Source organism: Grammomys surdaster, unplaced genomic scaffold, assembly GCF_004785775.1.
Source record: "Grammomys surdaster isolate TR1022 unplaced genomic scaffold, NIH_TR_1.0 273, whole genome shotgun sequence".
NCBI lineage: Eukaryota > Metazoa > Chordata > Mammalia > Rodentia > Muridae > Grammomys > Grammomys surdaster.
This window is the reverse complement of record NW_021604714.1, coordinates 4,321,512-4,331,027: the sequence shown is the minus strand read 5'-3', so window position 1 is coordinate 4,331,027 and position 9,516 is coordinate 4,321,512. Positions and strand designations below refer to the sequence as shown.

The 9,516-nt window shown below is 41.9% G+C and overlaps 1 protein-coding gene across 1 annotated transcript in view; it reads left to right on the top strand.

Annotated features, from left to right (window-relative positions):
- The first annotated feature begins 6,141 nt into the window (after positions 1–6,141).
- Positions 6,142–9,516, top strand: part of Mypn (myopalladin) — a 92,263-nt gene continuing 88,888 nt past the window's right edge. Inside the window, exon 1 of the mRNA XM_028776850.1 lies at positions 6,142–6,381. The gene's annotated coding sequence lies outside the window, so the exon portion shown is untranslated. The remainder of the gene's footprint in view (positions 6,382–9,516) is intronic.

Below are 9,516 nucleotides of genomic sequence, written 5' to 3'. Positions count from 1 at the left end.
ATACACACTATACACACTATACACACTATACACACTATGCACACTATACACACTATACACACTATGCACACTATACACACTATACATACTATACACACTATACACACTATGCACACTATACACACTATACATACTATACACACTATACATACTATACACACACTTTCCCATCAAGGTACCAGTCTCAGGGATCACTTCCACAAAGTTCTGAGAACAGGGATGAGAGAGATGGCTCAGAAGTCAAGGATGCTTGCTGCTCTTACAGAGGACCTGGGTTTAAATTCCAGAACACACAGAGTTTTGTTTTCCAGCACCCATGTTGGGTGATTCGCTGTTACTGCCCATAACTAGCTCTCCTGAACTTGACACCCTCTTCTGGCCCCCACACATGTGACATACACTGTCACAGACACACATACACATAATTAAAAATAAATCATTTGCCCCAGCAGTGGTGGCTCCTGCCTTTCATCCCACCACTCGGGAGGCAGAGGCAGGTGAGTCTCTGAGTTCGAGGTTAGCCTGATCTACAGAGTGAGTTCCAGGACAGTCAGGGCTATGCAGAGAAACCCTGTCTCAAAACAAAACAAAACCTTTTAAAATTCTGGGAACAGTTTTTTTTTTCTCTTGGAAGTAAAACTTTCTATATAATATAAACTTAGATATGTTTGGAAATAAGCTATACTTTCAAAATTCACACCAACAGCACCGTAAAAAAAGCGTTTCTCTGTGTCACTAAAAACCACACTGTAATGCTTTACTCTAAAACTGGGGGTACAGACTCAAAATATTTAGTAGTAGTAACCAGTTGTTTCCCCCTCATTTACTTAACTAAATGTTTTACCCATTGTCTCTGTTGTGTATTTTTAATTCATTCTTTAGCTAGCCTATAAAGCAACAATTTCCTTGTTGTCGTGTTGTCCAATGGTGTGGACATACACTCAGTTTTGGTTGATGTTCTTTAGAATGTGCTTCCCAAGTTCTCTATCTCATCCCAGAGGCCGACCCTGTCCGTGTCCTCAGCCAGCCCAGTCATTATCCACCCCCACCCCCACTGGAGACTTGTCGTACAGACTGGGCTATTAAAGTCGATCTCAAAGAGCAGTGTGTTCTAAGTGACTGTCCCTGGATCTGCAAGGGAACCCTGTAAATACCCTTCATTACTCAGGCTGGGCCGGGTCACATTTCCTCCACACCGATTCTGTGGCTGACACAGTCAGACCGTGACAGCCGGGCTTTAGCTGATCCTGGTTGATTGATCCAGGGATGGCGCCTCTCCTGATACAGGTAATGGCGGCTTTCCTTGTTAGACTCATGCTTACAAAGAGGTGTTCTGCTTAGCTTTGAAAAGGAATTGTTGAAAGCCCTTATAACTAAATGTGTTTTGAACTGACAATTTTTAAGTTTTTGTTTTCGTTTGTTTGTTTGTTTTGTTTGCCTTTAGTTTTCCTAGGTAAAAAAAAAAAAAATTAAAGCAAAAAAGAAGCTTCTTAAGAATCTCATTGTATTTCTCAGTTACCTCAGAGGGCTGGACAACAGTCTATGCGCTATCTATCACTTAGCTCTTACTCGGAATGATCAAGAACTTGTTGTCTCTAGGGTGAAACTTGTTTTCGTTATAAAAATCTGGAAGATGAATTTATATCGGTGGTCTTTAAATATGATGCTAGAGGGGGAACCACAATATAAAACTATGATCTTTAAGCCAAAGGCTATTAAAACAGTAGAGTTTATATCAATACAGAAAATAGCAAATCGAAATGTTATATATATGAATCTCCTAGTATGGAAATTCATGTCGCTCCTCCAAGTGAAGACAGCTCTGTCATAGACTCCCAGATTCCTTGGCATCTCTGTAGCTCGTCCCAGTGCGACTAAGCTGTGTCTCTAGCACGTAACTGAATTAAGGAAACAGCTGAAGACCAGCAGAGGGTCTGGCTCAAAACTGAGTAACACAGACGGAGTTGGGCTGCACTGCTTTATGGGGAAGGCTTACAACATGTCACCTTGTATCTGCTTGTCACTAGCAAATGAATCTACTGAGTTAGGTTTTGAAAAACTTAAAGAACTCTTCTTTGTACCAATAAACTCTGGTGAAACTTAGGAGGCTTGTGGTGTAATATTTGCCTAATTATTACTGATCAACAAGGGAAAGACTAACACTAAAGTCTAGAAAGAGAATTTTAGATGTTATAAGCAAAACACCTCATCATTACCGAATAATACCTAGAGACCTAAGTTATTTCGATGCCTAATACTTAGCTTTATTAAGAGCCTAAGAATGTGTACAGTGTTTGTTTTTGAAAATGTCACAGAGAGCTGGGCGGTGGTGGCGCATGCCTTTAATCCCAGCACTCGGGAAGCAGAGGCAGGCGGATTTCTGAGTTCGAGGCCAGCCTGGTCTACAGAGTGAGTTCCAGGACAGCCAGGACTACACAGAGAAACCTTGTCTCGAAAAACAAAACAAAACAAAACAAAAAAAAGTTGCAGAGAGAAAGAGATAGAGATAGATAGATAGATAGATAGATAGGCAGATAGAACACAGAAATTCTTGGTTTCTTCCATAATTCTTTTCTATTTTAAACAGATTTTAATGCTTTGTATGTATTTCTAGCTTCACTGTCTTACCAACTCTGGTCAATCTCTGAGTATGGGTTTCCTCCCAACTCAGTATTTTATCCATAGATAAAAGGTAAGCTACCAAGCCTGTCGTGGCAGTTTTCAGGGATGTGAACATGATCCCTCCTAGTGGATATAAGCATTCCCCTTGGAAGATCAGTTTGTGATACAGCTATTCACTCCTCAAAATAGAAGTTGCATTTCTCCATGTCTGCACCCAAGGCCCAGCAATACTGACATTGATTATGACATAAGATTTAGTCGGAATGGAAGGCCTTCATTTGTTTGGGTGATGCTGGGAGGGTGGAATTGAACCCAGGGTCTTGTGAGTGCTGAGTAAGTGCTATGATACTAAACTAGGTTGTAAGCTGTGTATCCAACTCAAGACCCATTTTATCGCTGTTGTTTTGGTTTTTATTTTGTAAGAAAGGGTCTCTCTCTGTAGGCCAGTCACACAAGCTGGCCTTGAATTTGCAACAGTCTTCTTGCCTCAGCCTCCCAAGTACAAAGATTACAAGAGTGTGTCACTTTGGAGCGGGTAGCACACACTTTTGATCCCAGCACTAGGGGTACAAGACAGGTGGATCTCTGTGAGTTCAAGGCCAGCCTGGTCTACAGAGATGCCATGATATGTCAAAGTTAAATAGTCCTAATGTTCAGAGAGAGATTGGGAAGGATAGCTAACTATATGTAATATGGAAGTGGAATCTGGGGATGGGAGGGGATACAGAGGGATGAGGGCAGCAGAGAGGTGCTGGCGGGGGCACAGAGTAAGGGCGAGGATCAACCAAAATTAAGCGTGTGTTAAAATGCCACGTAGAAATCTGTTACTTTGTATGCCTATTTTTAAATTCAATTCAATTAAAATTTTCTAAAAGTAATCTAACCAGATAATCCAGCCCTTCCTGTGCTCCTTTCTTTAATAATAATTCTCTTTTTCCCCAGTATAAACATAAAACATGGTAACTTTAAAAGATCCAGTGAAACCTCTGCAGTGACCACAATAAACAAACATCATCTCCATCCAATGCTCTGTAGAAAGTCTGAAGATGACTGACGAGGAGAAAGGCCTCTTAGAAGCTTCATGAGGGTGGGGAGATGTGGGCATCTGCACTTGGTGAAAACTAAGTAAATGTTTATTGATGTATACGATGGTGTTTGGATGCAAAATGATGAATGAATGTAAAGAAACTTGCATACTCAGGAGGTGGAGGTAGGTGGATCTCTATATGAGTTGGAGGCCAGGCCAGCCTGGTCTACAGAGTGAGTTCCAGGACAACCAGATATGCAGAGAAACCCTATCTCAAAAAAAAAAAAAAAAAAAAAAAAAAGACGAAGAAGAAAAGAAAGAAACCTGTAAACAGTTGTGTGGTTGTATAATTTAATAACAAAGCTAACTTTTCAACCAATCTACCTCAAGCCACAAGAATTTAAGAGCCATCCTTGAAAAATAATTTCTGCCTTTAATCCCAGCACTTGGGAGGCAGAGGCAAGTCAATAGAGTTCAGCCCGGTCTACAAAGTGAGTTTCAGGACAGCCAGGGCTACATAGAGAAATCCTGTCTTAAAGAAAGAAAGAAAGAGAGAGAGAGGGAGGGAGGGAGGGAGGGAGGAAGGAAGGAAAATTTTCAAGATGGCAGTATTAACTAATAGAGCTAATGTTTTTCAAACTCATATTCTAAAAATCTATGAAAATCTCATTAAAGAACCTCTACTTTTATAAGACTACTCTCTGAACAGATTTTTTTCTTTTTCTTACTGGTTGGTAATGCTTAATAAAGAAGATGTCTAACGTTGATTATTTTTTTTCAAAATAATATACAAGAAGTTATCTCTGGATACTAATATATTAATAAGAGTTATATTATGTGTGTTAGTAGTCATTTTAACTTAAGCAGTTTTGAGTGTGTGTGTGTTTGTGTGTGTGTGGTATGTGTGTGTGTTTGTGTATGTGGTCTCTGTGTGTGGTGTGTGTAGTGTGTAGTGTGTGTATGGTATGTGTGTGTGTTTGTGTATGTGATCTCTGTGTGTGGTGTGTGTGTAGTGTGTGTATGGTATGTGTGTGTGTGTACAGTGTGTACATGCACATGAGTGCACAGCTGGAGGAGGCCAGAGACATCTTAGTGCTGGAGTTATAGGCAGTTGTGAGCCACCTGACGTAGGTTCTGGAAACCACGTTCATGTCATCTATAAAAGCAGTAAGCACTCTCACCTGGGCGTCATCCTTCCAGTTTCTTAACTTTTCTAAAAAGGAATTTTTTAATTTAAAAATTATATGTATTTATTCATGTGTATATAGTCTTTGTATGTATTGTTTGTGTGTATTGTATGTATGTATTATGTATGTATTATGTATATATGTACATGCACACACCCAAGCACATGGAAAAGCTCATTCTTTCTTTTCACTATTGGATCCCAGGAAGTGAATTCAGGTCATCAGCTTGGGGACAAAAGCCTTTTACCCACTGAGCTATCTTGCTAGCCCTCATTTTATCTTCTAAGCTTATCCAACTTGTGAGGTTTTATTTGGTTTGGGTTTTGACAGGATCTCACTATGTCGCCCTAGCTGGCCTAGAACTTACTAGGTAGAACTCACAAGAGATCCACCTGCCTCTGCCTCCTGAGTGCTGGGATCAGCACCACATCTGGCTTAATTTGCACCTTTGGAAGGTCTTTCAAATGCATTTGTTCCTGTATTTATTCTCAAGCTAATGGAGTTTTCCTCTATTTTGTCTGGAATTTGGAATCAGCTCCTGGTGGACAGACAGTTTTTCTTTTTCTTTCTTTCTTCTTTTTTTTTTTTTTTTTTTCGAGACAGGGTTTCTCTGTGTAGCCCTGGCTGTCCTGGAACTCACTCTGTAGACCAGGCTGGCCTCAAACTCAGAAATCCACCTGCCTCTGCCTCCCAAGTGCTGGGATTAAAGGCGTGTGCCACCACCGCCCGGCTCGGACAGACAGTTTTTAAAGGCTCTTTGCTTTGTGCTGTTAACTTCAGCTTCTTATTTCCTCTTCATAAACAGACTTCCTCAGTACGTTAGTCATTAAACAAGCGTTATGGGACCAGCGGGATGGCTCAGAGGGTAAGGGTACTTACTGACAATCTGAGTTTGATCCCTGTGTCCCACACAGTGAAGGTGGAAGAGGAGAACCAGCTTCTGAAGGCTGTCCCTAGATCTCCACATGCACACTATGGTACCTGTGCACCCTTACACACAAGCTTACAAAGATATATATTAAAATTAACAAAAAATAACAAATTCCAATACACATTTAAAGTAATGTCATTTTTTCTGACAGGTGGAATGCGATGTATTTCGTTTACTATTAATTCAAAATATCAATCAATAAACACCTTGTTCCTCTGGCGGGTAAATGAATTCTGTAGGTAGAAAAATACCACTGACCCCAGCTCCTGTAGGTGCTGTCCCGCAATGGAATCCCTTTGCTCAGTTTTCTCCTGTCCAATCAGGTGGAATGTTTCGCAGGCACATGGTTTATACAGCTCAAAATAACTTGGGACCTGTGAGCTGACAAATGCTCTGGCCGCGGTGGTGACGGTTGCCCAGCTTCTAACAGTCATCCTCACCAAAACTACGGTTAACTCCTCGCTCTCTATGGACAGCTACTCTCTCTTTCCAAGGGCGTGAAGAATTTCCCCTTTCTCCGGTGTTTTCATGAGAAGCTTCTCCTTGGATAACTGTCATCACAGAAGCTTGCCTGGGTTGGACATCCTCATCTGGGTCACCTAAAAAAAAGAAAGGTAATATCTGGATTTAAGTCTGCAAAAGTGTGTTCTGAAAGTGAGTTACTGACAATGGAGACAGAGGGTATTTCAGGCAGCGGATTACTGTCTCTTACCGTGAAACCTAGGATAACTTTCTAATTATGTATCATGAGATACACAATTAAACGGGAAATAAGGCTTTCTATTCCAAAGCGTTTGGAATAGGGTTGAGACTCACAGAGTCTGTATCCTATTGGAGTTCTAAGGGGGAAATACTTGAACAGGAGATTTCTCTGACAAATGGTACTGGCATTTTCTACAAACTCATCGATTACACTAAAGTCTTTTATATGGAGACTACAAGTACAATGTTTATTTCCTTCTTAAAGGAAATCAAATCTAAAATAATGAGACTCCATGGTTGGAGGCTTTCATTTAAAACTTTTTTTTTTATCCTGTAAAAGGATCTGCTTGCTATATTTAGTGTTGGGAGATCTGCTCCCCGGATTAATGTACACAACAGCTGCAGGAGACACTTCGCTCTCTAGCGTGCGTTCTCTCTCTCTCTCTCTCTCTCTCTCTCTCTCTCTCTCTCTCTTTCTCTCTCTCTCTCTCTCCCCTCCCTCCCTCCCTTTTCTTCTCTCTCTCTCTCCTCTCCTCTGTTTTCTCCCTCTCTCTCCTCTCTCTTTCTCTGTCTCTCACTTTCCCCCTCCTCTCTCTCCCTTTTCTCCTCTCTTTTTCCTTCTCTTTCCTCTTCCCCCTCCCCCCCCCTCCCGTCCCCCTCTCTCTCCGCCTCTAGCTCCATTAGAGATATTTGACGGTCACTGGCAAATGCTTGGCCCGGCACACCTCACTCTTAGCCCTTCACAGTAATAAGATGCACATCTTGAATATTTTTAAAACTATACAAGCAAAGAGGAAAAGTCGATCTCTTGTGTCTCTAGTCATTAGCAGTGACTGGTGGGGAGCAATGGAATCACGAATTCTCACTACGTACATATTCAAGATAGTCCCATCACTCAGCTTGAGAGAGATGAAATGGCTATCTAGATTTTTTTCTCTCTCGAATCATTAAGGTAACTTGAGCATTTTCATATTAGTAACAATTTAGTAACGGGACAATGAGTTTTATAGGCTATGAATTAAAATGACATAACTTCACTGCTTCTTCTTAATAATACTCTCAGATTCATTTAAAATCTACAGGACTTTTATAAGAAATCAAGAATATCTACACTTAGAAGTTCTCTCTCTCTCTCTCTCTCTCTCTCTCTCTCTCTCTCTCTCTCTCCTTTGACATTCTATCTAACAACAAGCAAAATATTTAAAATCAAGGCCACCATACACAAAATCTGAAACGCATGGAGATGACACTCCCAGAGGTTGAGAGGATAAACGGACTATAGAACAGAGTTGTAAAACTATCCAAATTCTGGAAGGTTCTCTATTCCCCTGTGACCACCAAGTCTTCCATACATCTGTAATTTACAGATAGGCTCCACACAAGTTTCTGTTCCAACAAGCAGCAACAATATACACTTAGTAGGCCAGCACGATGGTGTCACGGGGGGTAAAGGCACATAATGCCAAGCGTCCAACCTGAGGTCCATTCCTAAGGCCCATATTGTGTAAGGAGAGAATAGACTCCCACGGGTTTTCCTCTGACCGCCACACCATGTGGTGGGACACATGCCCAACATAACAACAACAGTAATCAATGTTTTAAAAAGGTATCCACTTAAAACTATAATTTGTGAACATAATAAATTTAGAGCCATACATATATATACATCTGTATATACGTATATATTTATATAATTATGTGAGCTGGTTTTGGACTTCACCGAGATAGCTTTTAGAAATTATGTTTTGAAAAGAAATGTCCTGGGAAAGGTTTTTTTTTAAAACAGCTTTTTCCCTTTGCTAGGGAATGAAAGCTAACGACATATTCCACGCATGTTTTCATAAGTTCCTATGATTGTCTACAGTGTCACAGCTTTCTAGAGTGTCACCCATTTGCTTCAAGGCAACAACCTGGCTGTGTGTATGTGGGCCACATGCATGCCTGGGGCCCTCGGAGGTCAGAAGAGAGCACAGGAGCCCCCGGAAGTGGAGCACCAGGAGTTGAGCCTGGGTCCACTGCGAGAGCAACAAGTGCTCTTAACCACGGGGCCGGCTTTCCAGGCCAAGAACATATTTTGAATAGACAGATATTGTTGGTGACAATAAATGTTAGTGTGACGGTACCTGTGGACACTCGAGAGCTCGCACAGAGTGCGTCACCTTGACACGCTCTGCACAGGCTCCTGGCTCACAGCCCTCCACTGGCTCCCGCACCCCAGCCTCCGCAGAGACCACACTTCACGGCTCTAACCCCCACAACACACTGTGCTAGTTTAATCAGGAAACTTAACCTTTTTTCAAGGTCTTAATTTCTTACCATACAAAGAACTGATATAAATAGAGGTTGAAGAATGTGAGTGGGCCCTTTTCTCCTAACTTATTTAAAAAAGAAAAAGAAAGAAAGAAAATTTGAGTTTAGGAGGATTGATGGAAGTTTTAAAGTTTTTGAGGCCCACGTCAATGGTTCTCAACCTGTGGGTTGCGACCCTTCCACAGAGGTCACGCATCGGATACCTTACATACCACATATTTGCATTCCGACTCGTAACCATAGCATCATGTAATCACAGTCATGAAATAGCAATAAAATAATTTTAAGGTGGGGGGGTCACCACAATGTGAGGAACTGTGTTAAAGGGTCGCAGCCTTAGGAAGGTTGAGAGCCACTGATCTTTATAATAATAAAGTGCTTCATACAGCTTCCATCCCTGTCATAGGGACTCTCATCAACCCCCCCCCTCCTCTTCTTGCCTCTCCTCTCCTGTCTCTCTGCCTCTCTGCCTCTGCCTGTCTCTGCTTCTCTCTGTTTCTGTCTGTCTGTCTGTCTCTCTCTCTGTTTCTCTCTCTCCTCTCTTCTCTTCTCCTCTCCTGTCTCTCTGCCTCTCTGCCTCCCTGTCTCTGTCTGCTTTTCTCTGTCTGTCTCTCTATCTGTCTCCCTCTCCTCTCCTCTCCTCTCCTCTCCTCTCCTCTCCTCTCCTCTCCTCTCCTCTCCTCTCCTCTGCTCCCCTCCCCTCCCCTCCCCTCCTCCTCCTCCTCCTCCTCCTCCTC